Source organism: Pezoporus flaviventris, unplaced genomic scaffold, assembly GCF_033815535.1.
Source record: "Pezoporus flaviventris isolate CSIRO_AGI_PZ_B2104156 unplaced genomic scaffold, CSIRO_AGI_Pfla_v1 ptg000035l, whole genome shotgun sequence".
In the NCBI taxonomy this organism is placed as follows: domain Eukaryota; kingdom Metazoa; phylum Chordata; class Aves; order Psittaciformes; family Psittacidae; genus Pezoporus; species Pezoporus flaviventris.
In genome coordinates, this window is record NW_026892583.1 from 2844432 (window position 1) to 2869490 (window position 25059).

At 37.9% G+C, this 25059-nt stretch overlaps 1 protein-coding gene across 2 annotated transcripts in view; it reads right to left on the reverse strand.

Moving 5' to 3' along the window:
• FUT8 (fucosyltransferase 8) overlaps positions 1–25059 on the reverse strand; it is a 121937-nt gene that overhangs the window by 82211 nt on the left and 14667 nt on the right. For both annotated transcript variants that reach the window (XM_061462108.1, XM_061462107.1), the window contains exon 2: positions 15604–15680. The gene's annotated coding sequence lies outside the window, so the exon portion shown is untranslated. The remainder of the gene's footprint in view (positions 1–15603; positions 15681–25059) is intronic.

The following is a 25059-nucleotide window of genomic DNA, read 5'->3' on the forward strand; positions in this document are numbered from 1 at the left end:
TAGTTGGCCTCCTGACTTACAAGAGCTAAACTTATTTTTATGTGATTTTTATATCCTAATGAGACCCGTGCATGTGAGCACTATGTGTTCATGTTTTAATTTACAAATCACACCATCTCATGTGTACATTTCCTATTCTGAAATAGGAAAGCCTGCATAGGCAGACTGCACTTTTCAAAACAGTGTACTAAATAAAACCGTGCTCACAGGGTGTCACAGGCTGCTACTGGTATCATAGAATCATAGAATGATTAGGGTTGGAAAGGACCTTAAGATCATCGAGTTCCAACCCCCCTGCCATGAGCAGGGACACCTCACACTAAACCATGTCACCCAAGGCTTCGTCCAACCTGGTCTTGAACACCACCAGGGATGAAGCATTCACAACCTCCCTTGGTAACCTTTTCCAGTGCCTCACCACCCTCACAGGAAAGAATTTCATCCTTATATCCAATGTAAACTTCCCCTGTTTAAGTTTTAACCCGTTACCCCTTGTCCTGTCACTACAGTCCCTAATGAAGAGTCCCTCCCCAGCATCCCTATAGCCGCTCTTCAGATACTGGAAACTGCTCTGGGGTCTCCACGCAGCCTTCTCTTCTCCAGGCTGAACAGCCCCAACTTTCTCAGCCTATCTTCATACAGGAGGTGCTCCAGTCCCTGATCATCCTCGTGGCCTCCTCTTGACTTGTTCCAACAGTTTCATGTCCTTTTTATGCTGAGGACACCAGAACTGCACACAATACTCCAGGTGAGGTCTCACAAGATCATTCAGTCTTTCTGTATTCAAAGGATTTATTGTTCCTGCTTTGCACCCCTAACTTAGATCCCAATCCTGCAACTGGCATTCACAGAAGCATCCACTCATACCTGAAGTATCAGCTTCAATTATTCTACAAGTATTCTCAGAAACTAACAAAGCAGAATCCCTGACTACCTATGAAATGTGATTTCACACATTTTAACTGGTCTGAGTTATTTCTTTTCAGAATGATATTCAGTCACCAATTTGCAGAAGACCTATTCATATTTCCTTTTCTATTTAAATGCTTTTGTGTAAATGATGTCAATAAATAAACTATTTATTAAATTCATTTACCAGGGGCAGGAACCACAGATTACAAACATCACATTCTCAGTGCAATAATGCCTGATTTTTGTAACCATGTCACATAGAGTAAAAGACTGAGATTGCCAAAACATCAAAACCCACAGGCTTCATTCAAAATTTAAGTAATCATAAAGCATTACATTTCGAGTCTGTCTGGGGAGAAAAAATAGATTAAGACACTAAAACTTGTTTTCAAAGTTCAGGGAACACTATATGCTTTAGATTCTAAAAAATCTTAATGTCTGCTGTTCAAATAGCCCAGGAGTGCAGTACATAAAGAAACAGAGCCTGTTAAGTAGACAAATAACACTGACGAAGTGGCAACTGATTTTCTCCCCACTCTTCGTGCATCTCTGCAATTTTAACAATACTACCAACATAACAAGCACTGGGATCCTTTCTAAAGATTGAAATTTTCAGATATACCAGTTCTCCAACAGCTTTTCCCCTCTGCAGATACAGACTTTATAAAGACTCAATCAAAATTCTAACTGAATCGTATTTTATGACCTTGTTGTTCTCAGCCTCCTAATGCTGTAAACATCAACTCATAAAGACATCAGACTCAAAAAATATCTAAGCACTTTGTTACAGTATCTCAGATGCAATTCCAACTCTGCCTCTTCTGCTCATAGTTATTCAAACTTGAATAAACCTGGACCACATACATCTCCTGTTTTCATAAAGGCATCAACTTGAAAAGGAATGGAATACTAGTTTGAATAATTTGTTCTGCGAAAAACAGTTTTAGAGTTTCTTATGCCACCTTTTCAGGTGTAAATTAATACCACATAAATGACTTCATGACTGTTAGTAGCTGCCACTGCATTTATTTGGAATAGAATCTTAGCCTTTCCCGTTATCTACTTAAACACACTGTATGGCAAAAAAGAACACTCACACTGAATTTCTTTCAATGTCACTATTTCTTGGCTTCCTCTTTTTAAACCATAAAAGTTTCTCCAGGAAAAATGCTCTATGCAGTAATGAATGGAAGAGAAATTACATACACTGAGTTTACCTCACTGTGATTTGCATAGATGCCCCCAGAGAGAAATAAAAGATTTCAGATCCAGTTCTTATAAATCCAGAAAACCCTGAGTCTGGGGATCCCTATTTCAGTCATATACAAGAATTTGTATTTTAAATATACCAGTATACCATGCTTTTTATAGTGGTGATGGTAGACAAAATTTAAAATAGCATATAGTGATCAAAAATTCAACTCCAGTAATTTTCAAAAAGCCACTGCCCTGATTTGCTTTTAATGGATCTGTTAACATTTTCCAAACTGAAAAGGGATTCCTGATGACAGCAAAAACAATGGGGTACTGACACCCAGATTTACAAATAGGAAGTTTTCATTTGTTTCAGATTACTAAATAATGATAAGTTTTTATAGAAACTCAGTTATGCACAAGTATAAAAACATTTATGTGTTATCAAAAGCCAGAACAGGCTCTAAAAAATATTATTAGAATATTTGTATTATAATACATAAAATTATATGTGCAATAAACAGCAACAACAAAAATTGTGCATTACAGTTCTTTTATTTAAGCAATGCATATTAAGATCATAACCAAGAAAATGGAAACATTCAAGGCCATTCTTTTGAGTTATACCTTTAATGCAGTGAGTTGAATTTATCTCCATCTAAAAAACTCACCACAAAACCTTAAGTTTTCCATGAACCAGAAATGAACCTAAAGCAGTGTTTTGATATATGTTAAACCTAAACCAGAGCAAATGGAACTAAATTGAAAATTTGCTTGTTGCTATTTAAATGCATATAAAACAGAATCTGTCAAATATAGAACTGAGGAGGAAGGGAGAAGGTGTGTGCAAAACCTTCTCTACTACCAAATGCAGCTTTATATTTATGGACTGTAAAATAATTTTTTTAATCTTTTCACACAGAATTACAAAATGCTTGTACTGTATCTGTATCTTCATTAAATGTTACCGGCACAGGTCATTTCATACAATGACCACAGGAAGACCATAGGAAGACCTCATCCCAAATCTCAACCTGTATCATTTCTAACTTTCTTCACTCCTAATCTATGTTAGAGAAGTGCAGAAAAAAATGACACTTAAATGTAACCATTATGTCGAAATTATTTAGAACCAAATATAATGCTAAAGTTTCCTATAGAGATTCTATTCAGCAGAGCACAAGACTCTGCTTTCCAGATAATTTATTCTTTGATGAACTACATGAGCCAACACAGACCCTTGAGCAGGAAAAATGAATCCTTGCGCTAAGCTGTTTCTATAATGAAAAATAACCACATATTCCTGGTTTTCTATTCCTTTACAGAGTTTGACAAAATTGACAAAAAAGACTGTTTCTCTTCTCCCAGCAGACTTGCGTTTTTCTAAAAGTGATTGTTCAAGAGCTTTGCCCAAACCAGGCAATCCAATTATAGTTTATTGATCAGGCCATGCCTACAATGGCTCTTCTTCAATATCCCATACTTAAACACATATCCAATAACTCTTTTTCTTTAGTTTCTCCAGATTTGCTTGGTACAGACGTTAAATTACAGATGTTTTGCCTCAAAGACCAACTTTGAAATTCTTTTAAAATAAGGTTCTCTTGAATAAATCACCTTCTATTTTTCTGGACAGAAAGCAATATAAGCAATAGTAACACAACAAAGTCAGCTCTGTTTATACATATGAATAGGATTTGGTCCTACTATAGAACTATAGCCAACTAAGATAAAGCTATATCCTATGAAAGAAGCACATTACCAGGGAGCAGTGTAGGCCATCATTTCACAGTTCTGTTGAGAAAGTTTTCCCACATGCAATAGAAGCTTTTCGAACAGTTTAGCAGAAGCTTCTTTCAATTCCATTTGGCTTTGGTTCTGTTGGGGATTTTTGTCAGTTTGCTTCTTTGTTAGCTTGTTGGTTTGGGGCATTTTACTGTTTTAAATCTTATGCTTTCTCTCTTATCTTGCCCCATCCTCCCAGGTTTTCTCTGCTTGACAAGAAAGTATATTATAGACCAAACACACTAAACATTAGGATGCAAATAAAAAGGCATGAAACCCAAGAAATCACTACAACCACAAACCATCAAAACATTCTTTCCATATTCATAGTTCTTATGATTCTAGAAATGAAGATCATTTAAAAATGTTCTGGAGACCATTATCAGCAATAAAACGAAGGACTGGGGATCAACTTTTTCTGACAATAAAGAAAGAAAAACTAGGATCCCCCAAACACTTCGCACTGCAACCAGTTCTACCAAAAATGATTTCAAAATAATTCTCTTATTTGATATCAAAAAATAAGATAAAATAAAATTATACCAATGACCTAGTTCTTAGCTTATTACAAAATAACTTGTCTTCCTTGCTTGCTTAGGAAAAATGTATGTTTTATTCATTATAAAAGAATATATAAAGAATTTCATTTCTTAATCTTGTGTAACTAAATGACAGGTAGGGAAAGATGAAAAACAAAACAAACCACATGCAACAGAAAACCTAAAACTCTTTCTACACTTTGACTGTGTGAACTGGCCCAGAGGAAGAGGGGCAACAAAATGGCAAAACCCTTCTTGCCTTGAAGAACTCTGAACAAGCACTCACACTGAGCAACTTAGCTGCTGGAGAGAGATAATCAATTCATAAACACAACAATCTTTCTACATGAAAGAAACACTTGATTACTCACCACAACAGGCCAGGAATTAGATTAAATTCAAAGGAAGTTACAGCATCAAGCAGAATAAAAGAATAAATTGCATTTCAGAAAAAAAAACACAACATCCCACAACTGCAGGTGTGTAGAAAAAAGAAAACAGGAAAAGGTGTTTGTAAATATCCCTGCTGAAAGAATATAGATTAAAAACGTAAGGAAAAAAACCAACACACACCTCTCCTGCATGCATATGGACACATTACATGCTTTTGAGGTCACTAAAGAAATGGCCCAGATTAAGATCCTGTTGAAATACAAAACACTGACAGAAGTATCTGGCAATGACTTGGTGTGTACAGTGAAAGGAGACTTGAAAGAAGCATACATGCATGGAAGTACTAAATTGCAACAAAGTTCTGATTATTTTTGTATCAATTACCACTTAACTTCTGAGGCTTCCTTACAGCCTGTTTTGAATCTCAGTATACGCAGAGCTGGAGAAAATCCATATATTTCAGGAAATCACATAGAACCTACTGATTATATTTAGCATACACTAGGAAAGACCTCATGCTCTCTGCCATCAGCTCCATCTCTGGATGATATGTTTACAACCATTACTAGATTATGAAGATGTTGATGAAAAGGAATAGAATCACAGAATCATATAATAGTTAGGGATGGAAGGACCATAAGATCATCTAGTTCCTGCCATGAGCAGGGACACCTCTCACTAGACCATGTTGCCCAAGGCTCTGTCCAGCCTGGCCTTGAACACTGCCCAGGGATGGAGCATTTATCACTGCTTCGTGCAACCTGTTCCAGTGCCTCATCACCCTCACAGTAAAGAACTTCCTCCTTGCATCTAACCTGAACCTAACCTAAATAAATTAAATGCAGGCAACAAGCAATCCTCCAATATAAGGCAAACAGGGAAAACCCTCAAGAGCTGCCATATTTGAGGGATTTGCAGAGTTCTGGCCTGAAAGATCACTCCTCAAAAAAGGCACGTTTGAGAAATAAAAACAGAGGGGTGGAGAGTGTATGTTATTAAGCTACGGTCTGAAGCCATTAGAATGTGTGAACTGCATCCCACTAAACTGCTGAGCAGAGCTGGATTTTAACTTTCTCTTGACCTTGCCTTGTGTTATGCTTCCTGCTGTAGTAAGGCATCAAAATAATAATCCACTCTAATATAGCTTGCTGTAAAACGCTCCCAAACTCAGAGATTATTTCACATCAGTCATTCTGGCAACATGCCCTGGACTAATGCTGTTATACTCAACAGCCAAAACTAAATATAAGCCACTATTTGAAAAATCCAGGGATGAGTTTAATTTTCCCAACCTGGTGATTTTGTAGTATGCTCAGAACACATGCAATAACACTGATTTTTTATGTAAAGGGTCAGCTTCAGAACAGAAGCAGTTTTTGGAAATGCACCACTTCAAATACATTGTAAAGCACTGGTGTAGAATGAATTTTCAGGTTTTGCAAATAACTTCAGAAGTATCAGCATTAATTAACTTTTACCCTCCAACAGAGCTCAGTAATTCAGGTTCATCACAAAAATTGTTAGGATATGAAATGATTTGTAAGAATTACGTATTAGTTAATAGCAAGAATTATGAATTGAAAAACAGAAATTCCAGGTATAGGCAAATTAGTTTTCCAGGATATTCCAGGAAAAACAGGAAGCAACATTATAAATGGTAAGAAAACATGGAGAACAGCAGGCTGAAAACAACCAGATGAACTGTTTGAAAGGAACCAGTGAGACAAAATTAGGATTAGCATCTTTAATCTGGATGTTAACACAAACCTAAATGATTTAGTAACAGAGAAATTCAAACATCTTAAAATACTCAGAGCAAAACAACTTAAGAACCTATTCTAATTATATTTCTACACTAGAAAAAGTTTTCTTGCAGAAAGCATCAGTTGTCATGCTGCTGCAAATAATGGCACATCAGAGCACACACACAATTGTTTTCTAAATATTCTGGCTGCTGTTCAGAAAGTCTTGTAACCACAGAATGGTGCACAAGACTGTTGACATTCCAGAGCCTTCTTTATCACTGCCTAAGATATGATTAATGTATTGCTTTACAGTGTTCTGTGGGATGCTAATCACAGCATTCAAGGAATTACGGAAAGTCAGGAGTCCACTTCCCACAACTCAATTTGTGGCTTTTTAGCATCCCCTTTTTCAAATACCTGTGGCTCACCACACCAGTTTTCATTCTGCCATCCTCCAGAAGAAACATTACTTCTTCCCAGATGAGTTATGCACACACAACAATAACATACGTAATTTTTACATATTTGTTTGACTTCAACAATTACCAATTTACACTGAAATGAAGACAAAATAGTCAAGAAGAAGGGCTACACAATACAGATGGTGCACAAAAATCACTAACTGTTGTAAGCATTCATTGACCAGCTGCATAGTGATGAGTGGTACTTTTGGGTCTGTGAAAAAAAAGCTGTAAGATCATTCACTTACGGGACAATCAGCAATCTCCTCACACCCTTCAGATTACATTCATCCCAAGCAACTATCACATAACACCACACTGACAACAAAATCAAAGTGATTTGACAATGGCACAAAATGGAATGATCGCGCTCTGGAAGTTTGCAATCCCAGACTACTATCAGTCACCACATCATTGACTTCAAGGGAAATACAGAGTAAATAGCTATCATTACATATAAAGAGCCACTAAAAACATGACCTTCTGCACAACACTGCAACTGTAAAATACAGGAAAGAAGAACACTTTAAGACAATGGCATTTCTAAAATGTACTCAATCAAGAGGAAAGAGACATATAGCAGTTCTGCCTTCCTAAGCCAATCTTAAGCATAGAAGTGAAAGGAGTACTTTTCTATGGTTAAATAACAGAATCGTTACTAACATGGTTCAGCAGAAAGGTGCAAAAAGCAGTCTTTTAAATACAGGACTTTGTGAAAACATTAGCATTTTTTCTTGGAAAGGCACATATTCAGTGACAGAATTGCAATGCCAATAATCATTCTGAAAGATTCTACCATTAGCGTGACAGGTAAAATTCTACACAGTGTTTAAAAAGGAGAAGGGAGTGACAAAACGACTGCATAAGAAGATTGAATATGCAGTTGACTGGCTGAAAAGGAGCTGGTAATGCCTTGAGACAAGGACGGATTTCACAGTTTAAAATTCCTGTTATTGTTGCACATTGTATAAAGTATTTGTGACAGAAATGTTACCGGTAATATGCCGACTTTGATAAGGGTATGTTGGTAACCTGCTGGCAGAGGAGTTTGGTGCCAGAATGGAACTGGGATTTCCCTGTAATACTCTAACATGTTTGTTCCCTGGGCACTACAATGTGGTTTCAGTTACATCTTCAAAGCCAATGGCAATCCCTCTTCCTTTTTTCCATCTAATGTAGACGTTCTACTGAATGCACTGCCTCTAACAAACCATGCCTCCCATCTCTGTTTGCCAAGTAGCCTTTTTACCACCACAGAAGCTCAGAAAATCATTTCTTAAGCTTTGTCTTCCCTTCTCCTAATCAAAGTCAGTCTTCCAGGTATCTGATACCTCAACCAAAGGCCAATGACAGAAAGCACAGATTTATTTTTTCATATTACACAAGACGAAGTGAGTGAGTGGAATACAAGTACTATTACATTTTTCCTCTCTCCAAATTAGATCAGCTTGTTTCAGGAGTGGTTTGTCACCACCCTCAAGAGAACTATATACCATTCATCACAGCTTACAGATACTAAAAAACTGCAGGATGAACTGTTGAGTAGCTAAAAAAACAAATGTAGAAACAAGCTCCTTAAATCTCTAAAATGACATTCACTTTCCCAGAATGTGAATGATTCTCATAGCTCCTTTCTAAATACATTCCTAATTCCTAAGGTTATTTCTGAAGACTAGACATCCAACCTGCCCATAATATACCCACCATAGTCCATTACAATTGCATACAGCAGTAACATCACCTCACCTACCTCCCTCCTATCAGTTGTTTTATTCTAAAACAGTTCCTCTAAGGGCAGTCTACAGTGTTAGTCTCTAGACCTGGATCACATGCTTACCTCTATTCAAATACAACTTACAGAATCATAGAATAATAGAATAGTTAGGGTTGGAAAGGACCTTAAGATCATCAAGTTCCAACCCCCCCTGCCATGAGCAGGGACACCTCACACTAAACCACATCACCCAAGGCCTCAGCCAACCTGGCCTTGAACACCACCAGGGATGGAGCATTCACAACCTCCCTGGGAAACCCATTCCAGTGCCTCACCACCCTAACAGGAAAGAATTTCCTCCTTATATCCAATCTAAACTTCCACTGTTTAAGTTTTAACCCGTTACCACTTGTCCTATCACTACAGTCCCTAATGAAGAGTCCCTCCCCAGCATCCTTATAGCCCCCCTTCAGATCCTGGAAGGCTGCTATGAGGTCTCCACGCAGCCTTCTCTTCTCCAGGCTGAACAGCCCCAACTTCCTCAGCCTGTCTTCATACGGGAGGTGCTCCAGTCCCCTGATCATCCTTGTGGCCTCCTCTGGACTTGTTCCAACAGTTCCATGTCCTTTTTATGCTGAGGACACCAGAACTGCACACAATACTCCAGGTGAGGTCTCCCGAGAGCAGAGGGGCAGGATCACCTCCTTCGACCTGCTGGTCACGCTCCTTTTGATGCAGCCCAGGATACGGTTGGCTTTCTGGGCTGCAAGCGCACACTGAAGCCGGCTCATGTTCATTTTCTCATCAACCAACACCCCCAAGTCCTTCTCTGCAGGGCTGCTCTGAATCTCTTCTCTGCCCAACCTGTAGCTGTGCCTGGGATTGCTCCTACCCAGGTGTAGGACCTTGCACTTGGCATGGTTAAACTTCATGAGGTTGGCATCAGCCCACCTCACAAGCGTGTCGAGGTCCCTCTGGATGGCATTCCTTCCCTCTGGGGTATCAACTGAACCACACAGCTTGGTGTCATCAGCAAACTTGCTGAGGGCGCACTCAATCCCACTGTCCATGTCAGCGACGAAGATGTTGAACAAGACCGGTCCCAACACCGATCCCTGAGGGACACCACTCGTTACTGGTCTCCAGCTGGACACTGAGCCATTGACGACAACTCTTTGCGTGCGGCCAGCCAGCCAGTTTTTTATCCACCAAGTGGTCCATCCATCAAATTGAGGTCTCTCCAATTTAGAGACAAGGATGTTGTGCAGGACAGCATCAAATGCTTTGCACAAGTCCAGGCAGATGACGTCAACTGCTCATCTTCAACTTCTCCAAGTAAGTTCCACTTGCCAAACAGTTTAACAGTTACTGATCTCTTTTTATCATTAAAATTATTGGATCTTTAAAACTGCAACTTTTAGAGGTTTATTAGCAGTGATATATTCTCCCCCAGAGTCAGCAAAGACAATGACCAAGAAGCCCCTGCCATGCACCCTTAAAGGAACTTTCCTTAGGGTTTGAAATTTCCCTGTCTAGTGACAGTTTTTTGGATTCATTAACCAATTTTAATACAGTTAACATGAGTTACAACAAATCTCCTTAGAAAAAATCAATCTGATTAAAAGACAGTATCATTAGGATCAAGTTCAAATGAATCACCCTACAATTAACCTGTGTCCTGATCGTCTTTTTTCTATATACTGGCAAAGCATCTCATTATTCTCACTCCCTTTAGACTTGGGTTATTTCAACGTTTGTTTAGGTTACCAAAAAATCCCTTAGACTGAAGTGCAAAAACAATTAAATGAAGATTTTCCTTCCAGAACAGGTTCTGCCAAATTCTCAAGTGTTTGTAGACACCATTTAACATAATCCAAACACAGACACAACAAAGTACCAACGTATCAGTGTAATATGATTACATCATCTAAAAAAAGCAAAGTCAAAACAACTGTGGAATACATCTGTATTGTAGATATAGCCCTGGCATTGAGCCACATCCTGATCTTCTCCTTGACAGCTACAATTTCTTCCAATAAACAACAAATAGCGGGTAAGACTTACACCTTCAGACTATTTTATCTAAAATGATACTAATAGAAAAAAAACTGTAACTCACAGATACTTTCATCAGAATTGGCTATACCAACTCACTGTATTCCATATTAAAAAAAAACTGTGACATAGTTCCTTGCCTATTTAACTGCAGGAACTTGTGAAGCAGGAAATGCATTCCAGACAAAATACACACCTTGTCTGGCTATTTCCTCTGATAGTGCCTCCTTAAATAATTTGTCAACACTTAGGTTTAGTTTAGTCTAAAAGTCTAATCTCAGACATTAGAAACAGATTATCAATGACATCTGAAATTTGATTTTCCAGGGATTATAAAAATATTACTAATTTATATCCAAATCATATCCAGGAGGTTACCATCTTTAATTCTGCCAGATTTACAGCCACTGTTTTAGATTTAGAATCATAGAATAGTTAGGGTTGGAAAGGATCTTAAGATCATCAAGTTCCAAACCCCTGGGCAGGGACACCTCACACTAAACTATGTCACCCAAGACTCCATCCAACCTGGCCTTGAACACCGCCAGGGATGGAGCATTCACAGCTTCCTTGGGCAACCTGAGCCAGTGCTGCACCACCCTCACAGTAAAGAACTTCCTCCACATATCCAACCTGAACTCCCCCTGTTTCAGTTTTAACCCGTTACCCCTTGTCCTATCACTTCAGTCCCTAATGAAAAGTCACTCCCCAGCATCCTTATAGCTGCCCTTCAGATACTGGAAGGGTGCTATGAGGTCTCCACACAGCCTTCTCTTACATTTGGACTATTTAAGCTTAAAATTAGGTGTATTCAACATCAACAGTAATTTTGTCAACTGGAAAAAATATTTTAGCTAAAAACTTGTAAAAATAATAAACTTACTATAATCTGCAGAAAGAGATTCTATGCTGTTTCTGAGCATCTTTTGCAAAAAGCTGTACCCTTCATGCTCCATTCACAACACAGAGCCAATGCAGAGTGCGGGAGGAAGGAAAAAGCCAACTATAAACTAGACATTAAATCATAAAATGTAATAAGGTTATCAGAAGTTTATTAGACCACACCTCTCCTCTAAGATGAGATCACACATACTTGTGTGTCTTACGACATTTCTGGAACTTCCAGAGACATATGCTCTTCCCAGTCTATTGCAGAGTTCCCCTAGCCACACTGCATCAGCCTCCACCAGTAAAAACATAAGCTTATTAGGTTTGTGGTGTTCCAAAAGACCTCTAGCAGCAGCACATGCTCTCTTTATTAAATTAGCCTTGACTTTTTCAACCTCTCCTCATAGGTCTTGGATCCAGTGTCCTGACCACCAGGACTACTGTCTTCTGGAGTCTCCAACTTGGTAAAGTAACTTAAATTTGTGCTCATGTATTAAGCGCACGGCTCCAAACCTGCACAAGGAGCTTGTTGACTTCATTTCTACCCTAAATTGAGCAGAGGGATTTACACAGTGTTTTATGACAGTGCTTCCATTTATTTATCCTGCTGTAATGTTACATTTTTAGAACTTTTGTGTATGATGCTGTTGTCTTAAGGTCAGCTCTTAACTCTCAATCTTCTACTTCAGAACGCCCAGCCATTCCTTCTTCTGTATTTGCCTTTTTTCTTTAATTTAAAAGCAGTATTTTAAACTTGCCCTTAATGACTTGTATCCCATTTTTCATAGATCATTCTAATTTGTTGGTTCATGTTAAATTCTAATCCAATCTTCCAAAGTCCCTGCAGTCTCATAGCTGCTGCCATTTTTCACTGCAGTAAACATGCAAGTCAATGGATACATTAGTAATCTCTTTTCTTAAGAAGGAAAAAGACATGAAAGACTGCTGTTTGTGCTGCTGCATCAGAACTGACTTATATAGAATGCACTTTTAAAAAAGAACACATTTCAGAAAGCCAGCTTTTAAACAAGAATCCAAGCTAAATGACTACCAGAATAAAATAGTGAATTGAAGCTGAATGTTAGAGCAAAAAACAGGTTTTGTTGATCCTCAGACGTGGGTGAAAGTAGAAAGCAAGAAACACAGTAGGTACTCCAGAAACACAGAAGGATGGTTAATGGATAATGATAAAAAGGACAGGACTAAATCAGCAACAGACCCTTCTGAAAAGATATTTTCCTTCTCCATCAGGAATCATATGTTTATCTATTTAGATATATAGAAATACATAAAATCTATCCAAGATCTCAGGTGCCCCTACAAACTCACAATATAAAGGCTTTTTGAAGAGATAAATTTATCGTCAAAAGCCTATCTCAGACAAATGTAACCTGCAGTATATTCAAGAAAGGATAAGAAAGTAGTTTAGAATGTAATTGTTGATCCTTCTTTTTTAATAAATTACAAAACTGCAGTCCATAGATGGAATGTATCAGATCAAGTGTGAAATATGATTAGGAATAAAAAGAAGAAGGTATAGACTACCATGGGAATGTTTTTACATGTGAGAAGTATCAAGAAAAATATTAAATAGGTAAATGGAATAAACAGAGGCTTTCCTAGCCAGACTCTGATAGCAGAAAATAGTTCTGAACAGAGTTTGTTATGCAATCTGACAGGAAGCAGGAATCCAACACAATCTATAGACTGCATAACAAAGTAATACGGAAAAGGTATCACCTCCTCTCTATTACTTAGTTACTTCCCTCAACCTATGAGCACTACCTAGATCTTACCTAGATAGTAAGCTCCAATCAGCTTACCTCCACTGCTCAATCTCCTTTAGGAGTTGAGCAATGCATACAAAACCACTGGCTTAAGTACTGCTCCAGACACTGCAGTTTATCCTCTGCACAAATCCTCTTAATGATCTTCCTGCACAAATTGAACAGAAAAGGCAAAAAGAGGTTTCATGCAGTTCTTAACCATTGTGATCCGCCCTTGCTAAAGGAAGGACTGCATCTCTACAACAGATCCAACCATCACCACAGCTTACAGACAAATGAACACAGTCCAAAATGAAGTATAAACACTAAGTATAAACAAGCCTATATGCAGGCGTCCGGGCTCACAGTTCAACCAGCCAATTCTGGAAAGAAGTGAGGTTTAGACAAGTCATGCAAGTTCTTCATACATACTTATCGTTCATTCCCAGGGCCTGAAGCACACAGGTATTTCACATGGGGCTTGGCAGAGGTGAATAGGAAGATTATTACAGATTTCCTAGTTATCTGCTAAAATTCTTTCCCTCTGAATCATTGTTTATATTCAGTAGCAACAGGTTGCTCCTACTAACAGCAAGGGCTGGGAGGGCTGTAGCAAGATTAGCCAGTTCTAGTCTACACCTCTCACAGAAACCAAATCTGTTCTTCTCCAAAGCCAAATCATCCAGTTCCAGTCTAACACGGTGGTAACACAAGTGTTAACCACAAACTGATGGATTGATCCACTGCCTGGCTGCTGTTTCCCCACTCTTTACTCCTGCCTTCAGATTCTCATTTCTTCCTTTGCACCACTTTAACACTTTTCCTCACACTTATCTTAGCTGATTCAACCCACAAACCAAGAAACAAAACTTACCACCTTTTTGCTGGATTTGTGAGATAAAACAGTTAACTGGTTTCAGCAGGAGTCAGATATGGGAGAGAATAGGGTTCGGGAAAAGGAAACAACCTGTTTCAGTAGCAGTAAGCAGTTAGAACACCCAACCCAGTTTCAAGAAAACTAAGTAGAAACTGGATGTTTGGAAAGCTACCACCTTATTCTTTCTTTTGTTCTGACCATGAAGTCCTAAGCACATCATTTGAAATCCCACTTTTATTTTTTATATTAAAATAGTCATTAAATTCTTAAGCTGAAAAAAGTACTTCAATTGTTGTAACTGTATAAATAAGTCATAATAATTGAGAGTACTTTAGATGTCTACAACTTGACAACCATTACTGCAGTTGGGCGAACAGTAAAACCATCTCATCTGCAACAAATTTGCTTGAACTGTTAGTCTAATTCAAGAAACTTTCATAACCTTCTTATCTTTACCACAACCAATGATACTGATCCTAACAGTCTTTTTCTACAGTTGCATCTAAAAAGGATAACTTCGTAACATGCTGGCTTTCCATGCTCACACCTGAATTCACGCTTCAGGGAAGTTCACTTCAATTCTTTAATCAACTTCTCAAAAAGAAGAAAGTTACTATTCTTCTATGATTTATTTTTTATGATAACATTTAGTTATTTAAATAAGTATTATGGTACTTGCTTAGACCTTCAAAAACATAAGAATCCACGGTATTAAGGTCTTAATACTCACCACCATTTGAGAAAATCTAGCACTGGACCTAGAATATCCCAGAGCACACAATGGTTTACAGCCACAACAGCTTAGTTACTTATAATTCTCAGATAGACTTCATAGAATAGGGCCTGTGCCCAACTTCTACAGTACTCATGATCTTTAAGAAATACATGTAGTATCTGCCATAGAGATGAAAGGGCCCAAAATACTGTCAAAGAATAAGGGCTTTGTACGTAAGATAGAGGATACATAATGAACCTATCAAAGAATTTATCTTTTTAGAGGTGAGAAGCAAAGGGGAGAACGGAGAGAAATGGGCATAAGGAGAAAAGAAAGATGAAATAGGTGTCTGACCCAATTTTGTCAGTGATCTGGCATAAAAGCAAAAGACCTGACCTCTCTTTTGCAAAGTGTGCTTCTTCCAGCAGACAAGGATTTATCAACAGAAGGGCAGTTTTCAGTTGCTGTTTAAGTAGCACAGGTCTTCATCTAGTTTGCACACATCTAGTTTTTGTCCAAGTGGAGGCAACATCACAAAGGAACAGAAGTACTTACTTACCAGCAATAGTTATTGTTCAAATTAATGCTCTGGGGGACTCTTCTTCCTCACTTTCATTTTGAAGCCTAGGTAATTCTCTGAAAGTAGAAAAGAGGATCATTAGTTTTTATCCGTTTTTACTTTTATCAGTTTTTTCATCCTTTGACAATTACATGCAGCTTTTAAGAGATGCATGCAAGCACTCATAAAAAGAGAAGACTTTTATCATTTATGATTAGATAACTTGCAGCAAAACTCTTATGAAAGCAGAAATTGATACATATAAACAACCTCTATTTATACTGAGGTCCAAAAAACCCAGAAACTGTTTGCTTCATTGCCAAAAAAAGCCCAACAAAGGTTAAGTATAGACCCCCAAGGCATCTGTGAAAGAAATTAAGAAAGCAAGAGGGGGGAAAAGCAGTGGATTCATTCTTGGGATATATATAGCCAGGCTTTAGGGCAAAAAAAAAACACTGAGAAAAATAAGATCCTAAAACCAGATGCCCAAAATTAAAACAGTAAATTCCTCAAACTGAAATAGTTGCCACATGGAAAAGAATAGGCTCTGCCTTTAAAACAGATGTAACCAAATGTTGTTTTGTACCACTTGTTTATGTTTACACACAACAAACTTAGTAGACCATAACGCAGCAGGTAGTTTTAAACAAAATCTTACTTTTGGGTTATCATGGCATGGAGTTACTACATCATTTTATAACAGTGGTCTCACTAATTCAGAATGGCTGCATGCCACTGAACTAAGCGCTCATTCTTGGCCATATAACAGAAAAGCAATCAAAGCTGCACCTATCAGACTCTGCAACAGCAATAAATTGGATGTTGAAAAAGCTAATTTGTGAACCTGACTTCAAGGAAAGGGATAAAACTGGGGAAGGAAAATAAATATGAAACGAATTAAAGCAACAATAGTACCAGGAATGGGAGTGAAGAGAAAATGATAAATGCGTCAGATAATTGTCTTTTACTGCAATAAGAGTTCTGCCACAAGCGAAGCTTCAGCAGCTGCACTGTGAAATGAACAAGGCGAACTGGCAACTCTAAAAATCTCAAAAGCAGCAGAAGTGACAAAAAAAATAAAAAAGACTGGATTTTTTATTTTCTTTTTCATGTCATAAATTATTCAAACTAATCAGCACCTACAAGGTCAGAGCCCATGAACTTCCAAAAATGGAATGCCTGGAGGAAAGAGTGAGATAGCCTGTTTTCAATTCCATTTGAGATTGATAGCTTGGTTATACATCAGCTAAGGCAGCACTCAATAAAAAGGCTATAGCCTTTCCTGTGATAAAGGATTTCAGAAATCCAAACAAAACAGAAAAAATACAGCACTGTTACCCCATGTATAAAAAGTAACAACAAAGTTTTAGCTGTTCAAAAACTCTAAACCAGTTATTTTATTGTACCTGTCATCAAATCCATTACACTACCCATTTCACAGAAATGAGGAGATGAAAGTACCAGCTGAAGGGGAGTCAGGGAGCCAAGCAAAACTGAACATGGAGCCCACCTTTTCCAAGAGATAGGCCTACAGTGAACCTATTAAAGCACAGTCTGGAATGATGTGTACTTTTCATGTGAAACATTATGCTCTATCATCTTACAAGTTCATATTTGCAACCCCAATCACAGGTAGAAAAGAGCATATTATGTGAGCCATACGTATGGAAAAATAGTTTTAGACAGGTTGGCTCACAGTAAACATGACGTGGACATGCTTATATTTCATGCAATGAAAAGAACTACTACTAAATTTACAAGTTGATTTAGCCTGAGGCAACAGCATTACAGGCAGTACCAAAAGGCCAGAGTCCTACCAGACAGGGCAATTCACCCTGCCCTACAAAAAGTTCCCCAAAATTCCACACTTAGTTAACCTAAAATATATGAAAACACACAGAACAATAGAAAGAAAGCATGATAATTTGGGTCTTTTGTCCCCACACTAACACAGCATCAGAGTGAAGCAGCTACTTAACAGTCATTGACAAAGTAGAGGAGGAAATAAACAGAGCTCCAATGTAGTTTCTACCTCTGCTCCAGGAAAATTCCTCCACAACACATATGATTAACAAAAACAATAATCATTGCAAACAATGAAGTATACTGAGTTAGTTTAACATAAAACAGTCCAGCCAAGCCTGGCCAAGTCATTTGAAGTTCCACTTAACAGATGCTACCTGTATGACAATGAATGTTGCATGACAACAGCCAGCTGGCTGTTTTGCAACCAACTATATGCTGGTTTTAGAATGTTTTCCATAGTCTGTTCAGAGTAACTCACAAAGAAGGTACAAATTCTGTACTGAAGTCAAGATGCAGGCAACCAGTAATTTTTCTCTTCCATCCCTACACCTATTACTAAGAGGAAAAAAACAAAGCCCTTTAAGATCACAACTAATGTAAAGTGACTGTCTATAAAATCAACCTACTCCAAGTCATTCAACTGACAAAAAAGCTTGCAATTCTCCAGCCTAATATTGTTAACATATCCCTGAAAATGGAATTCTATTTAAAAACACAACTATTAAAAAAAATCTTTGCCTTTGTTTTTCAGGCACCTCAACAGTATTTACAAATATTACTAACTAGACAGTGGTGCCTTCCAGGTAAGTCTGCCCCTACTGCAGTGCTCTTTTTGGAGATGAAGGTCATGAAGTAACTTTGCAGATAGGAAATTTTAGTTATATGCCAAATCCTGACACTGAAATGCTGCATGTACATGGGACTAGTCATGACCTTGTATTTTTAGAAAAATTAATCTATTTATTAAAAATATATCCTTATAAAGGGCTCGATATCACCTGGAGTGTTTAATCCGGTCTCCTCCATTACAAGAACCCATTCAAAACAAAGTCCAAATACATTTCATTAACACTTCCACTGTCATTTGAGTTTTAAAAAGATGCAAAAGTTGACTGTACGACAGCAAGAGAACAGAATTCAAGGGTGCCAGCCACACTGTAAGTGCCTGCAACTACAGAAGAGTAAGATGAATAGGCCTACATAACCTCAGGAATACAGTTGGAGGATATGACACACTTCCCCATCTCACTGGGGCAAACTGATTTCACTTTGTGCAGACGCTAGACCTATATGGCAGCACAGGTTTACCTTCCCAATGCCACAGGAAGAATCAGACACCTCGCTCAAAATCCCGCCTTTAGTCAACGGCAAATCGCCTCTGCATCCAAAGATAAACTATGCACCAAGAAGATAAAATAAGTAAATAAAAGATTCCCTTCTGATCTCTACATAGTACACGGGACAGTCATGAAGAACAGAACTTGTAAAATTGGAAACTTTATGAAAAACAACAATCAAATGTTTTCTTGGCTGCTTTATCCCCTGTCTCAGAGATTTCTGTCATTCCATCACTGAGAAATCTCATATGCTTTATTTTTATATGTCTCATTTTTAATTTCTGATTCCACAATCAACCTTATAATCTTACATAGTCTTTTTCCATAAATATATAAAGCATTATCCCAAACCACCGAGTTTCTCCCTCCATTACTGATGTTGCAAAACTAGACCTCACCCTTTGATTTTCAAACAAGATGTGTTACTAAGTTTACCCCTAGGATGTATTTATTTTCAGTTGCTTCTCTCCCATATATGCACTCACACCCAATAAAGACTATTCTTACTTCTTCGTAGGCTTTACTTGTGGAGTTCTTCCATTCTCCTTTAAAAAGGCAAGTTCAGCTTCAGCATAATCACACTAACAGTCCTTTCGTTTCCAAATGACTCCATCTTTTCTGAGTGTGTCTGTGATCAGAGCTATGTACCATCCTAAATGTGCATCAACCAATGCTTTCTTGGCTGGTCCTAACAATCTAGAAACCTGCTGGTGTGTCTTAGAATCATGTTACTCTCCCAAACCCCTATCATCTGTCAAGAAAACAGATCAGAATCATGCAACAGTCTACCTCTGATACAATGGTTTTATACCAGCCTAGTTATACCAGGATGTCTCATCAGCACTCATGTATGTGAACTGTCAATTATTATTTTGTTAATTAAACTTAAATCGTTTCCTAATACTCCAAACACCTAAATCACCCTCTAAGTACAATAAACCTGCCCCCTTTAGTATCAGCAACTCCAGAAGCACATAGACCAGCTCTTTAGCAAAGTCACTTGCTTATTTCAGCCCTGGCTCTAAGGCTTCCACTAGCTGGCAGAGAAGTGACTGAACCTATGTTAAGGCAAATATTATGAGAAAATAATTTAAACAACAAAGCCACTTCAAACAAACAACAAATTCGGCTACAATGCTACACTGAATGTTTTTTCATGTCTGGCAAAGAAAAGCAAATGAAAAATCACCCCTTCTGTAAGCCAAGTGAAGCTCAGAACACGTGTTTTCTGCTTTTAAGACAAGAGAGAATGTGGTTTACTAATGAAGAAACAGTTAATTTAGCTTCAAAACTGTGCTTCATCTCCATTATACCCATCAATTCATATGCCTAGCATCATGGTTAGCTGCTGATACTAAGCAAGTTTCCCCAAAAAATACGGTAAAAAACAAACATCACAGGGAAAGGTAACCTTTTTAATACATACATTTTAAAAGAGATATATATGATAATCTGTATATACTATATCTATTTGTAACCATAAATTATATAAAAGGTCTTATATAAAGATATATATAAAGATCATCTTCTTTAGTTGAAGATCCCTTTCCGCTAAGAGTTAAAGAAAAGCTGGCATATACTCAATCCATAATATAAAAGGATCAAAGCCAAATCATCTAACTTCTACTGCACACACAAGAAAGGCTCTCAGGAATTAGCTGGTTTGCAGTGAAATGCACAGGATTCTTTCTGCAGTTCAAATTGTAGAGAAGGTTCCTCTTCAAACAAGCTTTGACTACCACAGGTTTGAGAAGAACGTACAATCGTTCAACGAAATTCTACATTAATCAAACAAGATACAGATTTGGAAGCATTATTTCTCAAAATTCCTCAGAACAAGCCCAAGAGAGACTTCCTTATGCTTGTTTTTCTTTTTCAGGTAGGACTTTGCCACTTTGACCTCATTCTAAGAGTACACCGGTTTTAATAGCACAAATAATAATTAGAAGCAATACTCAGTATCATTATCCTTACTAGAACAAAAACATAAAACGGTTACTGTAAGGTGTAAAGTCCCTTCATGATACTGAAATTCTCTCACATAATGGGTATATTAAAGAATTAAATAAGAATTAAATAATTAAAATAAGAATTAAATTATTAAATAACATCTAAACACATTTTCAACCTATTCTCTTGATAGGAGGTAGGTCACCCAGAATGTAATAAACCAATGTGACACTGCGCAGTTCTCAAGTTCTTCCCTACTCCCCTCCTTCAAGACACATTGGCCCAACCAGATGACTCATTTTTCCCTTTTGCTTAAAAAAAAAAACACATGACCCTAGCTGACACATCCCAATATTCCCAGAAGACAGGTCTCTACTGTTCAGTGCCCACAGCCCCGTATTTTTCACTTCACAGTTTCACATACACTGCAGGGACACTGCTAATACAGTACACACTTGGATGTGTAGAGCAAACTTGGGGGAGATTTGGGAAAACACTGCAAGCACTGCACCTCTCTTAAAAACAGGAAAACATGTTACGTTTCTTTTCCCCAGAGTTCCACTACTTCTCAGCCATGCGAAGTGCCATCTGTGCTTCCCAGCCTGGCAAGCTAAAAATCTGCTGCCATTCACAGTAAGCAAACTAAAGGCAAAGACTGTCCTCTTTGATAAAATAACAAGACTTACAAATGGCAATCCAGATCACAGCTCCAAAGTGATGAATGGCAAGTGTGGCTAGTCAAAGGGTCACAGGAAGAAAAAGGTGGAAAACAGTAGACTGTCTTCAGAGCTTGCTTAATCTCTGTAAACTAACAGAGATCAATATAAAAACTATGGGGAATAAAAGAAAAGTAGCCGGAAATCTCAGAAAGCAAACAAAAATATGACTTAACTGACACAACATACTTAGCGTTATTTACTCAGATACTACACAAGGTTAGAATGTATACTTGGCTCAGGAAAAACAGGTATAGATGGTAGAGGAGGAAATCTTAGTATCTAAGGTCTGTATACTTGTTCTGAGATCCAGGATGCAACAGAAGCCAAACACTCCACATAACATTAAAATGAGAAAGTTACAGTGCAAAGTGTGGATACCCTCTAACTTACCAACAAGAAAATTCAAGTGGATGAGGGTCTGGAGGGACTGATGAGAGGCTGGTTGGTTTTTTTCTTGTTCTTTTGGTTTGGGATATGATTTGTGGGTTTTTTCATACACAGCCAGCAGAATCATTCAAAGCACAAGACTTAACATGCATATTAATGATGCACAGGATAGGCAGTTAACCTCCAGTTAGTAACTGGCTTGACTATTGGCATTACAAAAGTTAACTCAGAACATCATACATGTCAGAATACTAACCCTGAAACTTTCACAGACACTGAAATGCAATCATCATGTTAGAATAAGCTCTAAACTACTTTTGATAAGGGCCAACTGCACTCTTCCACCCTCTGAGAACAGGCTGAGGATTATCACATAAGCCTGGAAAACTTTGGAATGGTACTGTGCATGCAGCTACCTCTGTGAAGGCTGTGTGATCAACAGAAAGGAAAATGTCAGCTGTCCTCAATACCAGACAATGGTCCACTTTATTAGCATTGATGCAGCCAAAAGGGAATTGAACTCAAACCATCTTAAGGAAACAAAAACTAAGCGCAGATAAAGTCTGGCAAAGTATACAAAATTAAGAAAGGGGAAAGTAGTAACCATCTTTAGAAATTTAACCGGAAGAATGAGGAAATTTAGAGACAAGGAGATCACACAGAGAGAAAACTCTCTTTAAAGAGAGACAGGCTACTAAAAGAAAAGACTGAAAAAAGCTGTCAGGAAAGCCCAGTTAAGAGTGATGTTAAGTGAGACAACACGAAGGAGAAATAAAGGCTGAAATGCTGGCAAAACTTATTCTCTTGAAATAACATCAAGAAACTCAGCAGGAAACAAACCTGTTTGAATCTGAGGAAGGAAATAGTTTGTGCTGTACAGCTTCATGATTATTTGTTATGGGTTACAGTAATTAGTTCAAAAGAGAAAGCCTATCCTCTCCAAAGACAAGGCTATGAATACAACGTCTGACAGCCCCAGTGAAAGAAGATCTAAATCTGCAAGCTTCACAGAAGAGAGACAGTACCATGCACGTCACTGAGAAACAATTGCGATGTTGAAAACACAACAAAAAGGAACATGGCTGTAAGCCAAAACAGAAAGCACTTTGTTTCTAATTCAAATTTATATTAAAAAGCTAGAAGGCCTTCCTAGAAATTACGAGGGATTGTTTTAAACTGTGGGATTTAATTCAGCCTATCAAACTTCAGATACAAAAGAGATAAAGAATTTTAAACTACACACCTTACTACCCACTACACATACCCACTAACCCTACAGATACAATTACTCAGTCCTTTAAAGGCAGCAAAATTTATATTGAAAGAAAAGTGAACATACCAACACCAACAGAATTACTAAGAACCCTGTATGTGTTAAATGAAACAATTCATGTAGTAGCAGATTAAAAGAAAGAAACAGCATCTTCTATTGGGCTTTTGATGCCTACCCTGCTCCTTCCTCTTTCTGTTTTCCCTTCTTTCTTGAAAAGGTAAGTTCTCCAAACCTGCCCACAGTGAGCACACAGTTTGATATTGCTATGAAAATTATACTAGGAATTCATACTTAATTTCATCTTTCATTTTAAGCTTTTCCAAACAACAACCAGTAAAATTCATAGCACTTCACTGCAAAGTCTACGCTCAAAACAGCTTGAGTGACTGCTTTTACTAACTGATTGGTCAAATAGCAGTAATGTGACACTAATAAGACTGTGGTCAACTTCACTGCTGTGATTCAGAAGCAGACCAGCAGCTGTGAAGATTTCAAAGATGGTATCAGTTTCATACTGCTGCCATTGCTGCTCCGTGGGAAGGCTGTGAGCAGATGCAAGCAGCGTTCAGCATCCAGGAAGCTGAAAAAAGAAGGAAAACACAACACTGCTTCCCTTGAGGCAAGACAGCACTGCAGCTTCATGTTTATCAGACACCGGCTAATTAAAGGTAGGTCTTCAAACAAAGGCCAAAAAGGCTATCGAAGCTGAGATTCCAGCAATTAAGATCAAAGAAGTGGTCAGAGAGTTTCAATGAGAAAAGTCTGACAGACCTTTAAGAAATTTGTCTTTTAGGGGGATGATGCCTGATAATGAAGGAAGCTGAAAATGTGCATTGAATATAATTCCATTAGCATTAAAAAACATGCAATTTATATATTTCAGTAGACCACAAAATGCCTTCAAAACTACTCCTCAATACTACACACCAAGCTTTACAGAGCCTAAATGTCAGGGGAAAGCCACATACAAATACTATGGTACATTTCAATTCAAAGAGATTTCAGGTCTTTTAAGTTGCTCACACACGTTTTTGACACATTTTCCTTGAGCATGCTTCACCACAAAAAGACTAAAATAGCATGATATTAAGAAGAGACTATCTCTTAATGTACGCGTGAAGGTTCCTCCTGAAGTGGTTCTGTTACTTCCCTATCTTCCTCTTTTACTATCCATTAGCCAATCGTGCATCCCTCCCTTATTCCTCTGATGCTTAATTTATGAAGGAAATTTTTAGAAAATTATACATATGTTCTTCCCTACGCAGAGATGAAAAGCAAATACCCTTTTAAAAAGTTACATGTTGAATTTAATCAAGCTGAATTTCCTCTTTTCATCTCTTTCCAGCTATAAAGTATGAAATAAAGCAAACAGACTCACTGCAATGCGTTTACTGTGGGTTAAAGGCTCCACGACTGAGAGTTCTTCATTCATTCCCAAAACATGTACATATTGGTAGTAATTCATGTTTCCCTACACTTGAATTACGGTACAAACTACCTTACGTGACCAGTATTAATCTAGTATAATTATTTAGTTTTGTATATATGCATATCTATGTATGTATAACATGGATAAGTATAACCTAGTTTTCATATAGCAAAGAACTTCATAAATTATACCAAGCATCACCTCCGTTTTCCTTTGTAACAGCTTCACTTAGCCATAGATCACCCTTTCCCACACCAGTAAAGAGGTGCTGACAGACGACATGCAAAGATGACAAGGCAGTGCTCAAACACCAAGGGATACAGAATTGTGAAATTGAGTTTTCTGCTAAATCCTGATCCCAGTAAGAGTACAGTAGGAAGGGAAAAGGCAGTATACGGAAGAACTCCAGGAAGCATGAAAGAAAAGATATTGAGACAGTGTCAAAAAACATTGAGATGTAACCTTAAGCCTGATGGAAAAGCACGTTTTGTAGTAGCTTTCACAATATGCATAGTTTTACCCAGATACAGTTTGACATCAGCTCTGGCCATCACT